This window comes from Cnephaeus nilssonii (assembly GCF_951640355.1).
Source record: "Cnephaeus nilssonii genome assembly, chromosome: 14".
Classification (NCBI taxonomy): Eukaryota; Metazoa; Chordata; class Mammalia; order Chiroptera; family Vespertilionidae; genus Cnephaeus; species Cnephaeus nilssonii.
In genome coordinates, this window is record NC_137085.1 from 36644935 (window position 1) to 36659199 (window position 14265).

General features: G+C 39.7%; 1 pseudogene across 1 annotated transcript; it reads left to right on the plus strand.

The window, feature by feature from the left end:
* The first annotated feature begins 292 nt into the window (after positions 1-292).
* On the plus strand, positions 293-13644 carry LOC307111166 (small ribosomal subunit protein mS33-like; annotated as a pseudogene). The gene is made up of 2 exons: positions 293-436; positions 13192-13644. The product of its transcript is annotated as a small ribosomal subunit protein mS33-like (transcript).
* The last annotated feature ends 621 nt before the right edge of the window (positions 13645-14265 follow it).

Genomic DNA, 14265 nt, shown 5'->3' on the forward strand with positions numbered 1-14265 from the left:
AGATTTGACTTACAGCAGCCCTTCTGTAACTCACACATTTTGGTTTATCTGCTGGCTCGCTCCTTGCTGTGAGGCAGCAAGCAGGCTGGCAGATGCCCACCGTGCCGTGGATCCTCCAACTCCTCTGACTCCTGTGCTAGGTGAGTGTCCAACTGCATGATGAAGTTTACCACCTTCTCCGGCAGCATTCCCACACCATCACAGCCAAAGGCAGTGTAACTGGTGTGGTGTCAGTCCATCCCTGTGGGTTCCAGCTCATGCTGTGGACCCCAGTTTGTCCTTCTCTTTCGCAATGTTATGGATTGAATTGTGCCCCTCTTCCAACCCCAAGAAAGTTGTGTTGAAGTCCTTACCCCCAGTACCTCAGAGTGAGACCTTATTTGGAAATGAGGTCTTTACAGAGGTCAAGTTAAAAAGGGGTCATCAAGGCATCAAGGTGAGTCCTAATCCAATATGACCAGTGTCCATATGCAAAGGGTATATTTGGACACAGACATGCACAGAAGGAAGACTATGAGAAGACACACTGGGAGAAGGTAAAGGATCAGAGTGATGCATCTAAAGCCAAGGGATGCCAAGGACTGGTGGCAAACCCCGAGAAGTTCCCAACAAGGAACCCATCATGACCTTCTAGCCTCTAGAACTGTGAAACCTTCATTTCAGACCTCTAGCCTCTAGAACTGTGAGACATTAAATTCCTTGAATCTAATTTTAAGCCACCCAGTTTCTGATACTTTGTTAAGGGCAGCCCTGTATAGCTCAACCCCCAGTATCAGAAGCTAGTACAACTGTCTTGCAAAGACTTAATCAGCTCCCACAATCATGTAAGATCTAGTCCTGGCCACAAGTCCCTAGAGGTTCTGCTTCTCTGATCGAGTCCTAACTGATGGGAAAATAAATTAGTTTAAAAATGACCATAAAGCTTCAAGACAGTTGCACAGTAGGAAATTTAAGGATAACATGACGAGGGATACTACTGTGATAGTGATATTCCGTTATTCCATAAGAAACAGAATAAACCTGAATCTTAGTGAGAAAAGCTGACAGCTTATAACCAAAGTTCTTTTCCTCTAACATAAGCTGTGCTATTAAGTTTGTCAGTTTATTGACGGTGCCTGTGTTAACTAAACACATTACAAGCTCTGAACAATTTATGCTCTTTCAAAAAAGATGACTACAAATTCAGGGAATACTGTCCTATGTATTACAGTATACAGTTTAACTATCATTTATTAATATTGTAACTTTCTTTGAAAAAATATCAATGTTGGCAGGTATTACTTTATTAAAACCCTACCAGTGGCCTTGTGAGTAAAGAGATAGCACAATTAGTTATCACTCTTTTCAACACACTCTGGGCCCAGCAGCTAATCAGCGGTAAAGTATAGAGTACACCAGTGGTTGTGTGAATCCCCAACTAATGTGGTATTTCCTCATAGAAAGAGCAAATTTCCAGTGAAGTTGTTGATTTCTTGGCATTTTTTAATTAAAATTATTATAATAATTATTTGTCCTTAAGATTCCACATTGTTTTGGATCTAAACAGAGGAAAACATATTTGTTACAGAACCATATATCCCAGCAAAAAGGAAATGTATTCAAGTTCTTTTTCTCCAGGAACAAAAGCATTTTAATATCTTAAATTTTGCCTTTGAATCATCAGCATGATATTTTTATATTACTAGGTATCATCTTGTAAGTTATTTTTTTGTTTAATTTTCTTTCTTAAAGACTTTAATCAGATATTCAGAAAGCTACTTGAGACTGAACTGTTTGAAATGCATTTTATAACTAGTTTTGTCAAAACTAGGACTTGGTGGTCATTCCTTAAACACTGCTTCTCTGTCTTTAATCTAGGCATCAGTTCAGCTGTAAACTCTTAGAAGTTACTAGTCCACCCCTGGTAGATTTGTGATTTAATATGTTTTGCAAGGTAGAACACCAGAACAAAGCTAATCAGTACAAGCTCACAGTATCTAATGGCTGTAAGCTTGGTTCTGGGGTTGCTTCTTCACTTGCTACCATATAATTTATTTATTATTAGTGTGGAGAACTTTGATACAGAATATTCATCATTTTTTCAAAGTCCATTTCCCCGCTTTACCCTGTTGCGCATGCTGCAACCAATAGAATTACCTAGTACATCCATTTAGGCACTTGACAATCTCTTGTAAAGAGGATCTATGTAAAAGGTGTGTGTATTTTAATAGCCTGCTATGTTTCAATTGTCTTTTTAAAATCCTATATAATAAAGAGGTAATATGCAAATTGACCATCACTCCAACACACAAGATGGCTGCCCCATGTGGACACAAGATGGCCACCACAAGATGGCTGGCAGGGGAGGGCAGTTGTGGGCAATCAGGCCAGCAGGGGAGGGCAGTTGGGAGGGACCAGGCTTTCAAGGAAGGGCAGTTGGGGGCAATCAGGCCTGTAGGGGAGGGCAGTTAGGGGTGACTGGGCCTGTAGGGGAGGACAGTTGTGGGGGACCCAGGCCTGCAAGGGAGGGCAGTTGGGGTGGACAAGGCCTACAGGGCAGTTGGGCATGATCAGGCCTGTAGGGCAGGTCAGTTGGGGGTGGGGGGACCAGGACTGCAGGGGAGGGCAGTTGGGGGGTGTACCAGGACTGCAGGGGAGGGAAGTTGGGAGGGACAAGGCCTGCAGGGAAGGGCAGTTGGGGGGGACAAGGCTGGCAGGGGAGGGCAGTTAGGGGCAACCAGGCCTGCAGGAGAGGACAGTTGGAAGTGACCAGGCCAACAGGAGAGGGCAGGTGGGGGGGACCAGGCCTGGAGGGGAGGGCAGTTGGGGGGGACCAGGTCTGCAAGGGAGGGCAGTTAGGGGTGACCAGGCCTGCAGGGGAGGGCAGTTGGGGGTGACCAGGCTGGCAGGGAGGGCAGTTGGGGGCAATCGGGCGGGCAGGGGAGCAGTTAGGCGTCGATCAGGCTGGCATGGGAGTGGTTAGGAGGTGATCAGGCTGGCAGGCAGAAATGGTTAGGGGCAATCAGGTAGGCAGGCAGGCGAGCGGTTGGGAGCCAGCAGTCCTGGATCCCACTGGGATCGGGTCTAAATGGGCAGTTGGACATCCCTCAAGGGGTCCCAGATTGGAGGGGGTGCAGGCTGGGCTGAGGGACATCCCCCTCCCCCGTGCATGAATTTCATGCACTGGGCCTCTAGTAGTAAGATAGGAGGGAAAAAGTAATAGAAGTTCATTCTACCAGAGATCTTTGACAGAATAACAATTAATTATTGGATTACTTCAACCTCTTCATGCAAATTAACTTATTTTCTTGGATAGTCAAAATGGTGAGCTTAAAGATAGCTGTAGGGGGTGACATTATTATGGTAGTTAAGAATAAAACATTTCTGGTTTAGAAGAATCACAGATATTTTTGCAGAGCAAGTAAGCAGGAAATGACTTTGTATATATTTTTTATGTTGCTCTGTCCCCATCAATCACAGAAATGTTGGGAGCAAAGTCAGTCAGTTCTTTCTAAAGGGGAGATGGAAGGAGGGGAATAGGAGAGAGTAGGAGTAGAAGGAGTCTGAAAAGGATTCATATACCAGCAAACCAGCAAGTATTAAAGAGACATGCTTTACTTGTGTGAATTATCAAGCTATAGTAGTATTTGCAACCAAGTAATTAATGGCTCTATTCAACAAAGCAGTTTAGAGTAGATAAAACAGGCAGACCTGGCAATATAGCAGAAAAATGGAACAAGACCTCCTAGTAAATAAAGAGCCCAAACCAAAATGAGCATTGCATCGTGTTTGAATAGAGTTCCATTTGGGGTATTTACATGTAGGTGTTCATATTTCTTTTAGTAAGGTTCTGTATTGTATACTTTCTTAAGACTTGTTAAACAAAGTCATAATTAACATATCATTTCATAAGATATGTTTACTTTAACAGAAAAGCAACTTTGCCAGGGTCATTGGTGTGGGAGAAAGCAAATTAATTAGCTCTCAGAAAGCCTAGCTCCTGGTTCTAACTTTGCCATCAGAACTTTATTCACCTTGGGTAAGTGATTATTTAAAAGGCCCTTATTTCTATATCTGTGAAATAGAGAATCTGGAGAAGAGCAGTGCTTTTAAAAAACTTGGTTTTCAGCCTTGAAATAATGTGTTCAAGCAGAAATCTTATCTGGAAACGCAGCGTGCAAATCTAGAGCTGCTCAACTTGAAGCTGAGGTGGAGAGGAGAACAGTCCCTGCCCTTGCTACCCACTAAGGTCAGACAGCCAGGGGCAGCCTCCACTAGAACCACAAGCACCAGAAAGTGAACAGCCCTCCAGGACCTATGTTGTTGAATGATCAAATATCCCACCTTCCTGGAGCCCTTGGTGTGCTTATTTCTCCTTCCAAGTCAGTCTGAAATGCCTGGTGATCTGATTTGGGGACTTGCCATTTATAATTATGCTGGTTCCCTTTCTTTTAGTTTCTCTTAGTGGTCATGTTTTGGAGGTTCTCTTCTCTTGGAATTGGACATCTCCAATTATTATTAAAACTGTCCCTTATGTCACATTAACACATTGGCTCCCCTTTGCTCATCCATGTCTCAGGGACACTTGATTTGGATTATACTAATAGTTCCACAGCCTAGAGAAAACCTTCCCTCACCAACTGACATCAACCTGTCACTCTTCACTTATCCTACAAAGTTCAGGCTGCCCTCCAATCTGAGTATATGCTAATGTTTGACAATGTCAAATGCCTTGTATATAATTGTGCTACAGGTTAGTGTATGAAATAAAATAATTAATGAGGAATTCATTTAGTCATAGTGTTTGTACTTAGGCTGTCAACTAGAACAACCTATTTATTTCTCTTGAGGTTGCCATTATTTTAGTCATTACTACCAGCTGGGGATTAAATAAGAATTGTAATAGTATTTTGCAAGTACATGTGATTCACAGATTTAAGTTTTTAATTTATTGTTTTGAATCACAGAATACACAGCATGGTTTTAAATGTCTAAGGCTTTACCAGACTCATAACAAAAAATAATATTTCCAGCTCCACTTCCCCCTGTACCTGATTCTTATCTCTGGCAGGTTAATCCATTAGCATAATCTTCTAGTATTTGCCCCCATATTTCTAAATAATATTTTTATTTTTAAAATTTTATTTAGATATTACCCACTGACCATTGACTAACCACTCTAACCCCACCTCCTTGAAAAGAACACATCCATTTCTATCAAATACCTAGTGCAGTTACATCACAACTTACTTAAGTCAATAGTCCATGTTTACATGGTTATGGCTTTATGAATGTTATTTATAGTTGAATCAATGATTATATTTCTAGGTAGTATTACTTTATGTTTTTCCTGGAGTTAATAATTGCCTTGCTCTTTCATGTTCTCTGTTACTTCAGTACATTTTAGCCAGAAACTCTTTTTTCAAAATAAATTTTTATTGATTTCAGAGAGGAAGGGAGAAGGAGAAAGAGATAGAAACATCAATGATGAGAGAGATTCACTGATAGGCTGCCTCCTGCATGCTCCCTACTGGGGAATAAGCCAGCAACCTAGGCACGTGTCCTAACCTGACCAGGAATCTAACTGTGACCTCCTGGTCCATAGGTGGATGCTCAACCACTGAGCCATGCAGCTGGGCATACACAAACTCTTTTTAGAAGTGTAATTATTCACCTAATATATCTCAAAACATCAGGTAATCTGCTAGTTTTATTTTCCCCTTTTTGTGATATTTCCATATTTTTGCTCCAATTTGGTCTTTTTTGCTGTCTTGTCCTAGGTTTTTGCCACAATTCCGGATTTTACTTCATTGTCTTGTATCTTCTGTTACTTGAATCACATGTTTTGTTTTGTTTTCTTTCTTTATTTATTTTTTGCTTTATTTTGGTGTAGCACATTCTCTAGTGGATTTCTAATAAAAAATGGAGGAACTACATTTCTTAAGAATTTGCATATCTGAGAATGTTTGTTTTTTATATCCTTACATTTGGTTGATTATTTGACTCCATGAGTTTTCTATGCTGAAATTTCAAAGGCATTTAATCATTATTTTCTATCTTTTAATTTTGCTTTGGAGAAATCCAGCATCATACTGATTCTTAATCTTTTTTGACATGTTTCATTTTTCTCCTCTTTGGACATATTTAGCATTTTCTTTTAGCCATGGTATTCTGAAAATTTAGCATAATATGTTGAATGAGTGACTACTCTCAATCTGAGAACTTATAGACTTTGATTCTGGAATATTTGAGTATGGTTATTTTTTATTTAATAATTTCTTTCCTTCTTTTTTGTTTATTTTTCTCATTCTGGAAATTCTATTATTTAGATTTTGAACATTCTGTACAGATCCTTTAATTTACTTATATTGTATCTCTCCTTTCCCATCTCTTTTGTTATTTGTTTAATTTTGTTTTGCTTTCTGGTTGTAGAAATAACCCAGGAATTACCTTATCTTCCATAATACTTAATGTATTTTTTATGTATCTTATCTATTATAAATTTCAATCATATTTTAAAAATTTTCTGAGTGTTCCTTAAAATACAGCATTCTTTTTTATTACTCTATAATAGCTTCTACTATCTCTCTAAAGATAACATTTTATAACATATTTTTTCTTCTATTAGAGTTGTGATTCCTCAGAGTTCCCTCTTATTCTTTGCTTATTTTGACCCTTGTATTTCTGATAGAGGATTTCCTCAAATCTCTGGTGATCCTTAGCTCTCATTTATATTTGAGGCACTAAAGGGTTGTTTAGAAGCTTTATGCCCATGATCAAGACTTGTCAGGTGCCAAAACCGGTTTGGCTCAGTGGATAGAGCGTCAGCCTGCGGACTGAAGGGTCCCAGGTTCGATTCCGGTCAAGGGCATGTACATTGGTTGCGGGCACATCCCCGGTAGGGGGTGTGCAGGAGGCAGCTGGTCGATGTTTCTCTCTCATCGATGTTTCTAGCTCTCTGTCCCTCTCCCTTCCTCTCTGTAGAAAAATCAATAAAATTAAAAAAAAAAAGACTTGTCAGGTGATCCAATAGGAACTATGGGTTTAATTGGGAGATTCTTTCAGTTTCCTCTGAGAAGAATCTGTCAATCACCTGCCTGGGGTTATAAGCTTGACTGCCAGTATTCTCTGTGCCAGGTGGAGGAAAGGGGCAGGTCATGTCATTGTCCTCTATGTAATATTCACTAGTCTTCTGTTTTTAGCTGTACTTGATGTGCCCAAATAGTCCCTCTGGTGGAACCTTCTCAGAGAGTGTACCTCCAATCATTCAGTCTTTTGCTGGGGTAAAGGAGGGATACACACCTCACTGTGTGAAGTAAGCGGGGTGGATTTAGGCTAAACTGGCTACATAACTTGCAGGACCCAGTGCAAAATTAAAATGTCAAGCCACTTGTTCAAAAATTATTAAGAATTTAATGATGGCAACAGGAGAGCATTAAACTGCATGGGTGCCTCCTAAGTGTGGGACTTGTGAAAATGCACAGGTTGCATGCCTGTGAGGCCATCCCTGGATTTAGGTATCAACTACTTCTCACAGACATTTCAAAGTAATTTTCCTATTTACAGGCCTGCCTGTACTCCCATTCTTCAGAGGCACCCAATGCCTCCAGTGCCTAAGTTTATCATGCTTCTATAGTGCAACTGAGTTTGCTTCCTGGTTTTCCTTTCCTCCCCTAAGGCTGTCTCTTCACAGCAATTGATTTTCATGTTGCTTTAGTCATCCTTCTGCATTTGAAATTGCAAAATTGTGTTGACAACTTTCATATGTTGTCCTCATCTCTTGTTCTATTTGTCCTTATGGGTTTTTGTTTTCTTTTCACAAACCTATTTTCTCTTGTTGTACTATTGTTTTGGGAGAAAGTTGAAATAAGCCCTTGTCTTATATCTGTCATGTTTGATAGGAAATCTGAATTTCAATTTTATATTTCTCACAAAATCATTTCCCCTTTACTCCGTTGATTTTTAAAATAGATTAATACTTTCTGTAAGGATCAAATTTTTCATTTAGTTAATAAATTATTATTTAAAAATATTTTAAAAGAATACCTTAATCTCAACAAGCAGTAATAAAAGCACTTAATAATAACTTCTCCTTGTTTTGATCATTACGCCAAGTTAGTTTTGTTAAAAATATATGTTTTTATTGACTTTAGAGAGAGGAAGAAAGAAGGAGAGAAAGATAGAAACATACATGATGAGAGAGAAACATCTATCAGCTGCCTCCTGCACACCCCCTACTGGGGGTCAAGCCTGCAACCCTGGCATGTGCCCTGACCTGGAATCAAACCTCCAACCTCCTGGTGCATGGGATGAAACTCAATCAACGTAACTGCACAAGCTGGGCCCACGTTAGTTTTTAGGAAGTACTTTCTATACTCAAGTACCATATTATTTATTGATTTTTAAAAAATATATTTTTATTGATTTTAGAGAGGTAGGGAGAGAGAGATAGAAACATCAGTGATGAGAGAGAATCATTGACCTGCTGCCTCCTGCACACCTAACACTGGGGAATCGAGCCCACAACCTGGGCATATGCCCTGACTGGGAATGGAACACTGACCTCCTGGTTCATAGGTCAACACCCAACCACTGGTCAACACTGGCCAGGCTACACATATTATTAAACATTCAACAAATACTAATTGAGTATATCCTATGGGCCAGGTACTGGTCAGGATGCTTAATTATATTACATAGCTATAAAATATAACTATATTTAGTAGTCTTAGAACTGGGAGGGATCTTGGAGAAAGATGAGTTCAATTTCCTTACTTTAAATAGGATGGAAATTAAGCCCAGAGAGATTACTGTATCATGAACTTCTTTAAGAAGTTGTTAGCTAACTTTCTTCAGTAAATTGATGATATGCAGTATTTGTTTCTTAAGCATTTTAAAAGATAAAGCAAAGTTTTAAATATTAAATGGTAGATGACATACATTTTATTTGTTATAAAAACTCTGATACAATTAATATATGAAAATGTGGCGTTCTCAGACATTTAAAACATTAAAGAAAGCAAATAATTTTAAAAACCTAAAACTTAGAAGAAAAAGAATAATTCATTCAATACAAATGCTTCAAATAAAGGCTGTTCACCAAGATCTAAGAATCTAAGTAAGAACACACCATGGACAGCATCTCCTATGCAACTCACTTGGGGCAGCAGTGGTACTCTGAATGTGACCTTGGCCAGGGGGTTGGGGAAAGACTTAAGCAAGAGAAAGACCAGGAAGAAACTAGAGCTAATTCACTACTAATGAAGGTCAGTGGCTTCCAAAGCAGCACAACCAGTTTCACGGGATCCTTATATTTGTGATGACTACAGTTTGTTGCCAGGGTTCAGCCAGGTGTTCAGCTGCAGCACCTCTAATGGGGTGACCTCAGGAGGAATGAGGAAATAAACTTTTGGTTTGTCTCTTATGAATGCCTTCTTGCTAATAGATACAATGGTTCTAAGAGGCAAAAATTAAAACTCCTAGGATCTCTTGAAAGCAAAAAGAAATTAATAATTTTCAGAATCATTTGCCATCCCTTTGTATCTGTTGCCTCGCTAAACAATGACAAGAAAGTTGCCAGAATTTATTAAATATCTTTGTTGCACCAGGAAGCGTGCTAAATGCCTTTCCTCCATTGTTCTGTTTGAAATTTACAGGAACAATCCTGCAGTGTATTTATAGATGTAGGAATTAAGTCTCAAATATATTAAATAACTCATTCAAAGTCAAAGTATAAGGAGGGAGTCAGATTTTTGAACCCAATTTTCTCTTAGTTCAAAGCCCATGTTCCAATCAAACATACAGAGATCATGCTCATTTGATTAGATTGATTGGTATGTATCATGGTTTGTTGCTGTTTATATTAATGCCTAATTGATTACCAAATGATGGAAAAGAGAGAGTTGAGGAAATTAATATTATCAGTGAAGGTGGTTATGTCAAACAGTGCCATGAAAACGACCAAGAACTCTATGTAGAGATGTTCACAGGATCCTCTGATTCCTGTTGCTTACATCTGACTTTTGATAGCAGATCATCAAATACAATATGATATAGCATATAATGAAGACTGTATCATAAACCATTCCTAGTTTTCTCTACTCACCAGTTATTCTCCCCCAAACCAAATTAAACTAAACTCTGCATTCTTACTGCAGGAAGTAGCATTATCTCAGAAAAGTATATATTCCATAAAACACAACTACTGAGCAAAAACACTATATATGCATTTTAAGACTGCTCTGTTTATTCAAATGCATATAAAAATTTCAGAAGCTTAAAAACATCTTGCTTCCTAGTAGAAACCTCTGACAAGAAAACTGTGCCCTCCAAAACAGCAGAAGTTATAAATTGTATCAAGGAAACTACTAGAATAAAGGATGGTCATTGATAAGAAGGAGGACATTGAGTATAAATTAGTTTATTTTCCTTAGTTAGTCATGACAGAACCTAGTTTGTTAGAACTGTGTGTATGTATATAGAGTATGTCTGCATTTCTGACTCAGTGAAGTATTTTTCTCCACTAATAATAAGGAATAAAAATATATGGATTTAGAGCAAAAAAAAGTACATGAATACAAATTTATGTAAGAGAAGAGGAAGGAGAAGGTGGAGGAGGAGGAAAGGAAGGAGAGAAGGAAGGGAGGAAGGAAGGAAAGGAGGGAGGAAGGGAGGAAGGAAGGAAGGAAGAAGGAAGGAAAGATTTTAGCTCATTGGCATCAGCAAAATATAAGCATAACTAAGGCTATAGCTACATGAATTTCAGGAAGCTAGAGCACTTAGTACTAGAGGAAAAAGTACTCTGTGGGCCTTAAAACTAGTTACTCAGCTGCCAGACAGTTCTTTTCCTGATGGCAGAAGATAAGATATGAGAGTCCTGGGTCAGAGACTGAGAACTTCATTACTCATTGCCCAGCAAACATGTTCCCCTTGTCTCCCAAGTCCCACCAAGGTGATATGGAGGGTCCTTGGTAGTAGTGCATACAAGTACTTTTATGTTACAGCTGAAGAACCATGAGCTTAGGAAACCTTCAAATTATGCAGTAAGCACAACTGCCCGACCTTTGCTCCTTCAGGGGACATTAATTAATTATACCTGGCAGTATGCAACCCTACCCTCTGATCCAAAGGGCAGACTATCTCTGTCTTCCAAGGCCATTGGCTATACAGGCATCCTCGGAAAGATAGTTCAGAACAAATAGACAAACAGGACATGTAGAAACATGATAGGTCCACGGAAAATTATCTCCTGACAAAAACATAGGGGTGCCATACTGAACAGTCTGAGCGTGGATCAGTCATCAATTCCTAGGGAGAGCCCAGATCAGAAATTTGGCATCTTGTCAGCTGCACCTGCTCAACTGTTCTTTCATGTGTAAGTGATGTGCAAGATGATGACCAGAGTAGGAGAGACTCTTCTCTGCCCTGCCTCTTATGGCTTAATAATTAGTAATCTAATTAGCAACAGGATTCTCAATTACAAATTAGATACATTATTTTGATAGGACTTCATTCTTCCTCATATCTGGCTGAAGTTCATTTCCCCACTTTTCAGAGATCATATATAAAGTGAGGGTGTTGACTGGAAGATCATGGAGATCCTTTCTGGTTTTATATGTTATGTATAGAAATATGTTATACTTATATGGGTATCTGGGAATTACAAAGTCCAATTTCCACAGGAGCAGGCAGGTAACCTAAATTGGAAGTGAGCAAAGGATGGACTATGGTAGGGTTTCTCAAACTTGGCACCCTTGACCTTTGGGGCTGATGATTCCGAGTTGTTGGAGGCTCTCCTGCACATTGTAGGATGTTTAATGGCATCCCTGGCCTCAACTCACTAGTGCCAGGAGCACGTCCACCCCTAGCTGTGACTATCAAAAATGTCTCCAGTCATTGGCAGATGTGCCCTGAGGGGAAAATTGCCCTAGAAGGAGAACCACTGACTACAGAAAACTGAAGAGCTCAGTGTCAGATACACAAGCCCCGCTCCTCTCCACTTGATTGCTCCAAGGTGGGAATATTGGCCCAATATGGCCAAACCTGAAAGATTTCAACAGAAGGCAGAATTCTAGGTATTTTTAAATCTCAAAGCAGAGTTTTAAAATACTAGTATATAAGTGCCTTTCTTATATTATTTCTAGAATATGACTATGATGAGGATGCGACAGTTGAGGGTTTTTCAGTAACTTCTGAGCTGGATCATCTCCAACATAGGAACACACATTTTCATGGAAGTGGGTGTCTGATATAGGTCATTTTTGAGTGCTGGCCAGAAGGGATAAGTGTAGAGCAAAATTCGTTTGAAATTATGGGGAAGAGAAGTCGCTCAGAAAAGGAATGAGGTAAACCATGTACTGCTTTTAGAGTGATACGTGTATCTTTCATGAACTCTCCCTACTTTCCTTTACCCAATTGTGGCTGCTCAAGTGCTGTACCTGTAGCAAATTGTTAGAATTTTTATCATGGTGTTTCTGGGGAGCATCCACACCATGTCCTGGCTCTCCACAAGAAAATCAAATTCAGAATGGAGATGTGTTATCCTTGCCCATCCTTCACACATGAGCACCATTTGCTGGCTATTTACCTGACAGATTAGATGCACCATCTACCAGAAATAAACAGCTTTATAAAACCAGCAATTTTGAAGCATTTAACTCATTTGTACTAAGACTTCTGTGCTCTCTTTAATCATACACTATCAAATAAATGTCCAAGTCAATTCTCCAAAAATATTCTTTATAAAGAAAAACCAAAACCTTTAATAATAATACCACATTTATGAAAACCAAGCACAGAAAAGCATTTCTTAAGATGACATTCTCCCTTTTGCTTGGCCAGTGTTGCTCAGTGGTTGAGCATTGACCTATGAACCAGGAGGTCAGGGTTCAATTCTCAGTCAGGGCACATGCTAGGGTTGAGGGCTCGATCCCCAGTGGAGGAAGCGGGGTGTGCAGAAGGCAACCGATTGATAATTCTCTCTCATCGTTGATGTTTCTATTTCTCTTTCCCTCTCCCTTCCTCTCTGAAATAAACATATATTTTTTAAATATGATAGTCTTCCTTTTAGATTAAAAACATTGAAAAATATGCTGAATGTGTCAGGTCTACTAGGAACATAGTAATTAAGAATTATAGTTATTTCATTGTGTATTAATAGTCATTAATTATAATACATGGTAATTAAGAATAGCAGTTCTTTTTCATTATAAGAAAAAGAATTCAGAGTTATTCAAGGGACATAATACTAAGTTGCAATCCAAAGAACTGGTCAGGCTTCCTGTAGAAGGGCACGTGGGAGAGGAAGGTCACCACTCTGGGCTCTTCCTCCTTGCTGCCCCAGAAATATCTTCACTTTCAGAATATGCCTTGCACATGACTAGTCTGAGCGCCCGGCTATTTGGTGAAGTTGCTAGGCCTACTAATTCCAAATCCATGAAAGTGGTGAAACTGTTTAGTGAGCAGCCTTTGGCCAAGAGGAAGGAGACATATGACTGGTATCCAAATCACAACACTTATTTTGCACTCATGGAGATACTGCATTTTTATGGCCTCTACAGAGATGAGCATCAGGACTTCAAGGATGAGCAGTGATGTCTGAAGAAACTTCATAGAAAGGGGAAAGCAAGGAAAGGAGAAGGAAAAAGAGCAGCAAAAAAGAAATAGTGTTGGTCAGTGTGGAGAGAAACTCCCCCCCCCCCGCCCCCCCCCCCCCCCCCCCCGAGAACTGAGAGCAGAAGCAAGAGTATTTATTCTCTTTCCCCATGTTGGATTAGTGTAGGCTTCCTAAGCCGAAGAGCATTTAGAGGAACACAAATGCTCCGTGTTGAAGTCTGATCCAGTTAAAGTGTGACTCATTTCTTGAACACATTCTAATTCTGCAAAGTTATTTTGGCCTTGGTTTTGTAATCTGAGGTTTACCACATTCCCTAAAGAAATGAATGCAGCCCAGCCGGTGTGGCTCAGCAGTTGAGCATTGACCCAGGAACCAAGAGGTCATCGGTTGGATTTCTGGTTGTCGGCTCAATCTCCAGAGGGGGGCATGCAGGAGGCAGCTGATTGATGATGTTGCTCTCTCACTTATCAGTGTTTCTCTCCCTCTCCGTCCTCTCTCTCTAAAAATCAATAAAAACATTTTTTAAATTAAAAAAAAAAAAGAACTGGTCAGAGGAAAGTGAATGCTTTGGATTTCAGGGTGACCAACTGAAACAAACCCTCCATCAGTCATTCACATCTTCTTTGTATTCCAGAAATCATTTCACTGACTTGGAATCCCTGAAGTCCAGT